This window comes from Perca flavescens, chromosome 6, assembly GCF_004354835.1.
Source record: "Perca flavescens isolate YP-PL-M2 chromosome 6, PFLA_1.0, whole genome shotgun sequence".
Taxonomy (NCBI): Eukaryota; Metazoa; Chordata; class Actinopteri; order Perciformes; family Percidae; genus Perca; species Perca flavescens.
In genome coordinates, this window is record NC_041336.1 from 39549416 (window position 1) to 39561506 (window position 12091).

The following is a 12091-nucleotide window of genomic DNA, read 5'->3' on the forward strand; positions in this document are numbered from 1 at the left end:
AGAGGCACGTCCCCAGAGGTTAAAGTTTCATGCAGACAGCGGCAATGTTTCTAATTTGTAAACAGAAAAAAAGACAGGATACTCATAGATGTTACTCATATTTCACATCACTTCTGGAGTTTTCATTCATAAACTATTGATTGTAGCCTGTATGGGGAGGTACTGGTGCAATTTAAATGCAGTCATAGACATGTGAATGACTCTCTGTCATGAAACTGTGTCCATCAATGCACACGCTTGTTAATAGGTTTTATTAAAAAATGCTGAAAAGATGTTTCACTACTGTTCTGGTATTTTTATTATTTCATTTTTATGAGAACATATTTCTTTCCTCCCTTTCCGTTTAGTTTCTTTGCCTCAGCTTATATTCTCTTTACTGCCACTTCTCCGGAGTTCAGCTGCAAGTGCTCTGTTTTCTCCACAAGAATTTTATGACTCTCTAACAGAGTGTTGAGACACAAAACACTTAAGCAGCGCTGGAAAAGACTGCGGGACGGGACTGACAAACAGGGACACAAAGCCCTGGAGTAATGAGGAGGAGAGGGATGGAGACAGACAGGAAGTGTGTGTGCGTGCATGCGTGCGTGCGTGCGTGCGTGCATGTTAACATATTTCGGCCTGATGACCAAGCATTTCTACTTGTTATTTAAAGTCATTTCCAAAATCTCACAGGAAGCATGCGTTTGGCTTCCAGAGGACATATGGTGTTAAATGTACCTGCTCTGCCCAGTTGTGCTCCACTTTGACGTTGATGAGCTACATCTCACGTGCTTAATGGTTCACAGCAGCCCCGCAGCATCTGCTCAATGTCTGTCTGAGGGTGGACATGCATTTTTAGGGCCAAAAAGTGCTCAAGTGACAGGGATGGATGGAATAGTTCGCCCCAGCTCAATCAGATTCAGTGCAATAACCCTGCAATCCTAGATGTCTGAAGAGAAACCCCGGATCTTAATTCAGACTTGCATGTCGAACCCCTCTGAAGTAGACAAAGAGGTAATTTGCAAAAAGCATCTGGATCCGGTGGTGAAGCAGGCCAAACAGTGGAGTATGTTCCCATCCACAACCCCTCTCCCAAAAAACCCTCTCCACCCATCCCCCTTTCCCCTCCAACCACCACCCTCGTCTGTTTATCATAGGATCTCCAACACACAATCAAACATGAAAGGATGAGTGCTCGCGAGAGCCTTTTTAGATTTTGTGGAAATGTGACATCTCTGGAAACATTTAGCCTGTCATAGCTGCTGCTGCTCTTCAAAGAGCACAGAGAGGAATAGATTAATGTCGCTTCTGTTACAAACCTTCTTCCTGTCTGTCCTTTCCTACTAAACACACTATATACACAGATTACTGACTGTACAGCAATAAGCAGCAAATCACTTTAAGATGTGTGTACAGTATGTGCATCAATATTGTGCCAGCCATGATTTCAAACTGATAAGGCATTTGTGCTTAATTCTTATATCACAAAATTGTTGCTTCTGTAACCCATTATGTAATCTACATGTAAAGTAATATATATGTCTTTGAGTTATGCCAACTAAAGAGGAAAGGCATGTGATTATACCGTATGTTTCCTGTATCAGTACAGGTCAATCAGAGTTGTATACATGTATGTGAATGCATCACTGTATCTCTTTCAACAAACTGAACATACAAACTACCGGACACACAAACATAAACTTTTCATTAAATCCCATCCATGTTAAATGCTGTGATGAGGTTCTCATCACATCCTACATTCTACACTGTAGCCTATAAGACGAGAGTGGGAAATGAGACAGAGTGGAGAGCAACGACAGAAGAAACTGGAGTTTCCGGTGAGTTCTGAGAGCAGTCATATGCCACACACACATGTGTACTCCACACACACACACACGCACACACACACACACATACATAGTCAGTGTGTACGTTACAGCCAACATCTGTACAGTCGCTACATTGGCTGTTTGGGGAGAAATAAACAGAAAATTTGCTTCGCTTTCTGTCAACGAGTAAACTGATTTGCGGTTCTGTAGCTATTCCTGACCTTTGACCGATAGAGAGGCTAAAATGATGATACTTTCTTTATGGTGATCAAGAAAATGAGATATCATATTATTATTACCATTGCCCTTTTTTTATTTCTTATTGTTTTATACGGATAACGGGGGATTGTCGTCGATTTCCCAGGCGGAAGTCACTGATGTAGTCAAACAACTACACAGTGGCAAAGCCCCGGGGATTGATGAGATCCGTCCAGAAATGCTCAAGGCTCTGGGTGTGGAGGGGCTGTCCTGGTTGACACGCCTCTTCAACATTGCGTGGAAGTCTGGGACGGTGCCAAAGGAGTGGCAGACTGGGGTGGTGGTTCCTCTTTTTAAAAGGGGGACCAGAGGGTGTGTGCCAATTATAGGGGTATCACACTTCTCAGCCTCCCTGGTAAAGTCTACTCCAAGGTGCTGGAAAGGAGGGTTCGGCCGATAGTCGAACCTCGGGTTGAGGAGGAACAATGCGGATTCCGTCCTGGTCGTGGAACAACGGACCAGCTCTTCACTCGCAAGGATCCTGGAGGGAGCCTGGGAGTATGCCCAACCGGGTCTACATGTGTTTTGTGGATTTGGAGAAGGCGTATGACCGGGTCCCCGGGAGATACTGTGGGAGGTGCTGCGGGAGTATGGGGTGAGGGGGTCTCTCAGGGCCATCCAATCTCTGTATGACCAAAGTGAGAGCTGTGTCCGGGTTCTCGGTAGTAAGTCGGACTCGTTTCAGGTGTGAGGGTTGGCCTCCGCCAGGGCTGCGCTTTGTCACCAATCCTGTTTGTAATATTTATGGACAGGATATCGAGGCGTAGTCGGGGTGGGGAGGGGTTGCAGTTTGGTGGGCTGGGGATCTCATCGCTGCTCTTTGCAGATGATGTGGTCCTGATGGCATCATCGGCCTGCGACCTTCAGCACTCACTGGATCGGTTCGCAACCGAGTGTGAAGCGGTTGGGATGAGGATCAGCACCTCTAAATCGGAGGCCATGGTTCTCAGCAGGAAACCGATGGAATGCCTTCTCCAGGTAGGGAATGAGTCCTTACCCCAAGTGAAGGAGTTCAAGTACCTTGGGGTTTTGTTCGCGAGTGAGGGGACAATGGAGCGGGAGATTGGTCGGAGAATCGGGCGCAGCGGGTGCGGTATTGCATTCAATCTATCGCACCGTTGTGGACGAAAAGAGAGCTGAGCCAGAAGGCAAAGCTCTCGATCTACCGGTCAGTTTTCGTTCCTACCCTCACCTATGGTCATGAAGGCTGGGTCATGACCGAAAGAACGAGATCCAGGGTACAAGCGGCGAAATGGGTTTCCTCAGGAGGGTGGCTGGCGTCTCCCTTAGAGATAGGGTGAGAAGCTCAGTCATCCGTGAGGAGCTCGGAGTAGAGCCGCTGCTCCTTTGCGTCGAAAGGAGCCAGTTGAGGTGGTTCGGGCATCTGGTAAGGATGCCCCCTGGGCGCCTCCCTAGGGAGGTGTTCCAGGCACGTCCAGCTGGGAGGAGGCCTCGGGGAAGACCCAGGACTAGGTGGAGGGATTATATCTCCAACCTGGCCTGGGAACGCCTCGGGATCCCCCAGTCGGAGCTGGTTAATGTTGCTCGGGAAAGGGAAGTTTGGGGTCCCCTGCTGGAGCTGCTCCCCCCGCGACCCGACACCGGATAAGCGGACGAAGATGGATGGATGGATGGATGGATTGTTTTATACCAATTTTGACAAGCACAGTATAGGTGTTAAGTGAGTGTGAGTTAAGTACCTACCACTTTTGTCTTCAAAGGCATGGACATAGATTACATCATAGACTACTTGAAAAATATCCTTATTACCAGACTATAAAAAATGAAATGTGATGTGGTGTTAGGGGTTAGATGGGGGCTAATCTCTAAAAATAGATATCTGTACATGAATGCAAAAACTGCAGGCGACGGGACAAGATTTGTAACCTGACGCACCAGATGGTTTGTCAACACAGAACCATCTGAGAAGCCGTCTTTGGAAACAGTTTGGAAAAGGGCAGGAACTTTCAAAAAAATACCTGGCAGGGGATTGGATGAACCATCCGTCTATCACATCCGCCATTGTTGTTTTTAGCCTAAACCACACCCTTACTGTACCTGCCAGTAGCTCCTTACAAGACGCTGATTGGTTAGGGCCACCGCTGTTTGGACACAAACACATTACTTGAGGCCTGACAAGATGGATTATTGCGTAATCTCTTGGTATCGTGAGAATCCAGGTGCCGTGCAAAGTATTTTATATAGTATAGATTTTGGCATCAAAAGCGTTCTGGTTTCTGTTTGTAGTCCTTTTGTAGTCCAGATATCAGTTATGTAGATATCCGCTGGTTACATTGGGACCCTCCAAAATATTGTCCAATGCCTCCCAGAGGCTGTTTGTCAAATGTGTTCTGACCACTTTTAGCTAGTATGGATAGCAACAACACTCAGGGCACTTTTGCCTCAGAAGGGTCATATATGGTGGACTTATCTTGACCGGAATACCTTTCATACCCTCCAACGATAAACAAAAGCCTTTTCCAGCCACATCAGTCTTGGCTATTTTGTGACACGTTGAGCAAGGGCCACAGAATTCAGCCTTACTGACATTTCAACTCCAAGGAGACACACTACTTTTGAGCAGCAGTTTTGTTGGCTCTCAGTGTAGTGTCCACCAAGAATGTGATTTTGTGTACAGTGCAAATAAAAGACAGTAGACTGTATTTCATATTATTTCAATAATGAGAGATATTTTGTAACTATCATAGGTAAATAGTTTTAATGAAAAAGGCTGATGGTTGGACGAAGAGTGGATAACAGACAGCAGACACAAACTGGGAGGTGAAGTACTTTTGCTAATATAGACAGACTATAAGAAAGATGAGAAAGAGAGACAAAAATAGGAGTCAGAGAGGGTCAGACAGAGAGAAAGGAATGCTGTTTACTCATTGCACTCATCCATGAGAGGGCTCCATCTCAACAGTCAGTCAGCCGGACGTTGTCTTGAGTTCAGCACCACATCCAGCCAACACCCCCCTTCTCTTCCCCCAAACCCCCCAACCCTAAACCGCCACCACTTTACTAACACAAAAAGATGCAGCACGGCACTTTCCTTTTCACCCTAGTATGCAACTCCCCCTACCCCACCCGACACACACACACACACACACACACACACACACCCCTGGCCTCCCCCCTTTCCTACCTTTGTATCAGTTGAAAGGCATATGGTTACTGCCATCCGATTCCCCTCGGCTGAAAGTGCCTTTCACTTTACCGCAGTTCACAAAGGGGTCAGACACAGCAAACAGAAATATTGTGTGAGAGCTCACTTTTTTTGTGCCTGAGCTAAGCAATGTGAGAGACACAAGGGTAGCCAGGGAGAGAGAGCCGCTGATAAAGTTACATCTGGTCAAACAAACCTCACTCCATTCCTCATGCCAGAGTGGGGGAATTTATGTTGTCGTGAATAAAGAGCGGTATTTGAGAGAATTGACAGAGGCTAACCTCGGACATGGTCAGCCATACATCATTCATTCAACTCCACATCCATGCACCCAGATTTCCACACAGGTCGGATTTCCTGGTGTAGCTCAAACAGCTGCAGTAGAAATTTGATGTTTGGAGCCACAACAGTGGGATATTTCTTTCCCCGTAAAGTCAAATGATGATACAAGGGTTGTCTTGTCTAAGGTCACAGCACATCATCACAATGGGAAAATCAATCATCACCGGGCAGGTAGGGCTGATAGCAGCAAGGTGTCAAAAATTTCACAGTGGCCAGTGTGTGTAACATGATGAGGCAGTGTTTCAGTCACAACCCCCCGGGTCCTTTGGGCTATCTAGTCTCTCCAGCTCTCTTTGTGCTGCTGTGGTAAATCATTAATAATGAGTGTTCCTCTGCTGACCTTGTTTGTTAAAAGACTTGTACCTGACAACTTTCCACAGTTTGTGCTCAGAAAGGAAAACTATTTCTGACACAGACTGGGACCTACTCCTATTTCACAACGTCTCCCCGTGCCGGTTACGCGAGTCATAGAATAAGTTGAGCTCTTTGATCTTTGTGATCTCTACCCCAGTGTCCCTATTGTTAACCTTAATAATTGTAGCCATGAGTTGAGGGTACATTTTCAATCCGCAGCCCTGTAATTAGACTGCCTATTCAGGCACCAATTTATGGCCGATATTTTTCTTGGCATAAAAGCTACTGAGCTAAAGATTCGATTTCCAAATGGGAGCTCTGGGGAACCACACCAAAACAGCCTCTGGAAAGAAACCGCACTGCCAAAGAGTCTTCAGCACTTCAAACACTTTACTGCCAGCTAAAAGAGATTAATTCTGAAAAGCTAACGGGTGTTTACTTTGCCCTTTGTGATGGTTCCTTTTAGTAGGATAACATTTTGTGAGAAAGTGTCAAACTTGGTTTTGCTCGAGGTCTGCTGCTTCCCCGCAGAACAGGGACTCTTCATGGAGATCCCCACCCCCCTTCAATCCTCCCTCCTCCCCCCTTGGGTAACAGACTGATGAAGCTTGGAAGTGTGCCTTGTTCCACAGGGCCATCAAACATTTATTCATCTCATAAGCTGCTGCTCACTCAAGCAGCCTCACTCACAGCCGTGGGCACTGCAGTGAACTTGGCGAAGGGAGGGCAGGTCAGCCTCACAGTTATGACTGTCATATAAAAGATAATGCAGTGAATTTATGTGTGTGTGTGTGTGTGTGTGTGTGTGTGTGTGTGTGTGTGTATTGGGGAATGTGGTGGTGAGGGTTTTTTTCACCTCTGAAAGGAAGACTGCCTAGCACCATAAATCTGTCCCTCATCGGGGAGACAAAATGAAAATGGCCCAGTCGTAAAACATCTGTAATGGCTCCATCCACCACCAACACATAATGGGGCAATTACCAAGAAAGGGGCTAGGACAGCATGAAGCCTTTAGCTGTCTTTGGTACACCACACAATGCTTTGGTGTGTTTGTGTCCCATATGCATATGTCTGTGTGTATGCATATGTTGCTGCTTCATTGCAGCTCAGGAACACAATGTGTAGATATTAAAAGAGGCACAGAGTGAATCATATTGCAAAAAAAAACTCCACTTTTACCTGTTCATTGACCCTGGTCCCTGGTCCCCAAGAAACCACTCTGTCCATTCTGCACAGTGACAGATGGGCACATCTAATCTGAAATTGCATTATTGATGCCTGATCTTTTGCCCGGGCCCTGCGTCTTCCACACCTTGTAATCAAGCATAATTGAGGTTAACTGTACGCCATGGCTGAAACGCTAGACAGGTAAGCCGCAGCCTCTCATGATTAATGTAGTGTGTTAGTGTTCTGGGCTCTGACCTTTTGAGATAGGCCAGGCACCATTTTTAAGTGAAAGCTCTGCCTCTGCCGAGTTGTGGAGTTGTCCATCAAGTCCTCCTGCACCCCGCCACCCCCCACCCCACCATTATCCCCCCCTTCCAAAGTCAGATCCTTGTCTTGCTGCCTCATTGCCCCTGACCCCTGTTTGTTTGCCTACATGTCTCGTTTTACAATGCAGAACCAAAACCTCTTTTTACCACCCAGGTCCCTCTTTGAATTTGTGTATGTTTCGTGTATTGGAGAGAAAAGGTTAATGGGCATTGATTGAACATGGATCAGTAGAGAAACAATTGTGCCTTTGACTCAGCTTCAGATTCAGGATTTTTCCAATTTTGGCCAAATTTTTCCTCATGTGGGCCGAGTGCTCAGGCCAGTAAATGCCATTGTCCGGCCCCTGTTGGTCAACGACCCCCCCTCTCCTCTCCACAAGCCTCTGCGGATGTGAATTGGCAGCGAGGTCATGTCCTTGCCTTGCTCCCAAACAGACGCATTGTCAGAGTGAACTGGGTAAATTTACTTTTGACTCGAGCTCATTCAGACCCTCACACAAACACACACAGAGACAAAAAGATGAACTTGTGAGCGTACAAAAAGACGAGCTCCCTTTCTGCAGAGATTTGCAGAAGAATCAGAAGGTGTACTTGTTAATCAGGGTCCGGGATGGCGAAGGACCCGGGTCACAATCTGTAACGTAGACCAGGGGCAGTAAATGGATGAGGAGGGGTGAAAGGGCACCCTCAGACATTCCTTTAGAAAATAAACAGAACAAAAGTGGGCTTCTCTGGACAGGTATTCCAAGCAGATCCATCAAGTTGACTTTAGTCTTTGCTGCTTTCAGAGTTTATTAATGCATTTCATGCAAAGATTTATTACAGCAAAGGTTCTACAGCAGCTAAAATAAGAAGCATTAGTAATGGCTTCATCCTCACATTTCAAAAGCCCAGTTGTGAGTGAGTTTAATGCAATTAGCAGGTTATCTGTAGTTAAGTGGAGGTGTCTGCTCTCTTCCTGTTATCGTATGGTCTGACAGGAGGGAGGGAGGGAGGGAGGGAAGGAGGGAGGGCTTTCTGTAGGACCACAGAGGAAGAGACAGAGGAAGAAATGGGCAGATGCCCCGTTAGAGGAAACACCCTGATCTTTTGTTACACTGTGGCTGCTGTGTTTGAGGTTTATTATCTGTCTCTGATTAAACAGCAGCTGCCAAGTGCAACCAACCATCACTCTCTTAAACATTTTTACAGTTCTGCTTCTCCTTTGACACATGATTTTTTTTTTATGTAAAGAACAAACCTTTGTTTTTCCAAAATATGTTTTTTTTTTTTTTTAAATGGATATCAGAAGAAAAAAAAACAACAGTGACCTCTGGCATTAAGGCACAAGCAAGTGTATTTAATGTTTGGGGCCGCCCCTGCCTTTGTGTTGAAGCCAGTGGTTCAATGAAAGGCGGCAGTAGGGGTCACTTCAGGCATCTGCTGCTCTCCTGCACCACTCATCTGTCCATCTGTGTACGCTGCTGCCCTTCTGTCCACTCATACACACTCCCAGACACACATATGAAGAAAGATACACTCCTTGATGTTGCATGTGAATGCACATGTACTGTAGCTACGTACGCCTGTCAGGCTGTTTTCATTCTGCATCTGTTTAGTGCAGGGAAGCACCACATTGAATTGGCCTGTGTTCTTGGCTGGAAAAAGGTGTCAAGCTTTGTTATAGGGGTAACTACAGTATCTTTAAACCATAATGGTGGGTACTAGAAGAAACTAGAGAAGGACGGACCCCTCCAGAGGCAAAAAAAAAACTGTGAGGAAAGAAACAGTTACTGAAAAACAAAAGTTCTATTTTGATTTTATCAGTAGAATTTTAAAAGTCCAGGTTCCTCTATTCTCTTCCTTTCTCTACATTTAAATTGTATCCTTTCAACAAATCAGAGCGAGATCTAAGTCCTCATGATAAATTGTCTAATGCGCGTTAATGCCAGTTAAACAAATTTCTGCTTGCTTAGAGGTCCTCGCCATCTGAAAGATCAGTGTGATTTATGCCTTTCCTATCGCTGATGGGGACATCACGGATAACGGAGAGGCTAAGTATGAAGTCTCCCTACGAGCCAAGATGTTCTTTTAAATCTTGAAGTGGCTCCCGGGCCTTCCGCTCAGAGCAACACCTAGTAGATCTTCACGTATGCAGCCTTACAGCTCTCTGCAGTGGAGCCTCCACACACAGATGTGGGGTGTCAAGACTATTTGTGTTTCTGAGGAAAAGGACCCGTCTCTTTGCCAACTTTGGTTTGCTTAGACTAATATATTAGGACAGAGTTTCAAATAAACACCACTCTCTGTTTTTGCTCTTGCCGCCTCGGCATGGAGCGGAGGGACAATAAGGCGGTTGTGATGAAGAACTTTATAGGAACATTTAACTTGAGAGTGAGGGATTGAAGCGGGTAAACAAAGCATTCCTTTCCCTTTCATCACCATTTAACTGTTCCCTTAACATTCAGTCTCACCTCCAGGCCAGTGCCCACCAGACCGGGGAACTTGTCAAATAAATATAAATCAAAAAGGAAAGGTTTATCCCACAAGTTACATGAAGTTGCTGAGAAATGTAGACTTGATTGCACAACATTACAGTGTTTCTAATCCAGAATCAGCTGCAAAGGCTCATGGTGGTGCAAAGTATCTCCCATAGTGCACTTGTGAGCAGCAGGGATAGCATGGCTAGTAGTGGCACCCCAGCGATGGAGTACCAGACACATATAGCCTGGAGGGCCATTTGGTTATACTCTGGGGAGTGGTTGTTGTGTCAGTCATTTGCGGCGAGCGCTAAAGAGTGCACTTAGCATCCTCTGTTTCCCCCTAGCAAACATGTGGGGAGTGACATGATACTGTACAAGACTGCCTGGACAACATATAACATTTCAAAGCAATTTCCTAATTGTTTCCAGGCCAAGGTCGACATGGAAGCCTATATGGAAGCAATCCCTGCTTTCAAACTTTTTTTGTTTCACCCACAGATTGGGACACATTAAAGTGTTAAGTAAACTTGACCCAGGCCGGCTAATTCATTGGGTTTGTGCATTCAGTGCCATATCAATGACAGTCAGTCAGTGGACTTCCTTCTTCTACATGGATGGTCACCATATGTTTGTATGGTACAACCCTGAGCCAGCCTGTCACTAAATTATGACATTTCTTGTCCATGATGAGAGACTGTTTACAAAGGGCAGACTAGATTAGCATACCTGAAGCAAAGGCATATGTGCTCCATATGCACTGTACACATCGTATTGGGGGATTCTCTTGTTGATTTTGAGGAAACCAAAGCTTAGAAAGTCTCTGTAACTACTTAGAAGGGTTTAAAATTGCCATAATATAGTAGTTTATTTTCATAAAAAGCCATTCAATATGATGTTAAACCATGTTTTGTTAAGATGTGTGTGTCATTTAAGCATATATATATATATATATATATATATATATATATATATATATATATATATATATATATAATAATACATTTTTAATTCATTGATAAAAAAGACAAGTTCTTGGCCCCCTATTCCCTCATAAAGATCGTGTGTTCTTGTTTTTGTACATTTAAGGGAAGTCAGACTCTTAAAAACAACTTAAAATGAATTAAGCGGAAGCACAAAAATGGGGTTTGCATTAATCATCAGAAGTACCAGACTGGTAGACTTAGTTTTGAATTTTATTTGTACAGTAATGGTGTGGAATAGTATCCAGTAATATATGTATATAAATGATCTTATATATCATTGTAAAAGCTCTTTACACTCTAACTGAATGCACCTCAAAACTCAGATCATATGCGCAATTATGAGGTAGACATTAATAATGGTATTTTCCACCCTCTGCAAGAACAATATCGAATACAGCTTAAATTACTCTTATCAATGTAAGAAATATATGATTATCATGGAACTCTGTACATCACAAATAATAAAATAATTATAGAATAGAAATTATACCGATTTGAGTGCATTTTGTATATTTACAAAGAAATGCCGTTTTCTCATTTCTTCATTCGTTGCACTTTGTAAAGTTTTCGACTGTACAAATATTTACAGCTCCAAAAAAATTAATAATGAACAGCAGTGCATTCAAAGCTAATGTGCATTTAAATATCGTCTCGTTTACGAGTCTTCTTTTCTTATATTGTCGTCATCAGAAAAGACAACTCTCGCTGGCCGCGGGTCCTTGGCGCAGTCAGGCGTGGAAGTGCATTTCGTAAAGATGCAGACTTTTGAGCAAAAAGTTCGCCTCAAATTTGTGTGCTTTTTTTGTTTGTTTTTTTACAACAGGGCCCCAGTCAGGCACAAGCCTGCTGTTGTGTCCTTTCTGTCCACAAAGGCGCACGTCGCCTCTTCCAGCGCCTCTCAAATGCTCTCCAGTAAGGCAAAAATCTCTTGAAGGCATTACCATCACCATCTTATCTCCTCTCCTCAGACCAGTCTGTGTGTGTGTGTGTGTGTGTGTGTGTGTGTGTGTGTGTGTGTGTGTGTGTGTGTGTGTGTGTGTGTGTGTGTGTGTGTGTTTGGTAGATTAGACATTCACCCCCTTTATTTGGAAAACAGGCACTTGCTCGGGCCTGTAATGGCTGCAGCTGGACAGTGGCAATTACGGCCTGGATGCACATACCCAAAAGAGGCCGGCCTGGCTGGCAGGATCACACGACAGAGCTGCAACAATAAAGCGCTGACAGG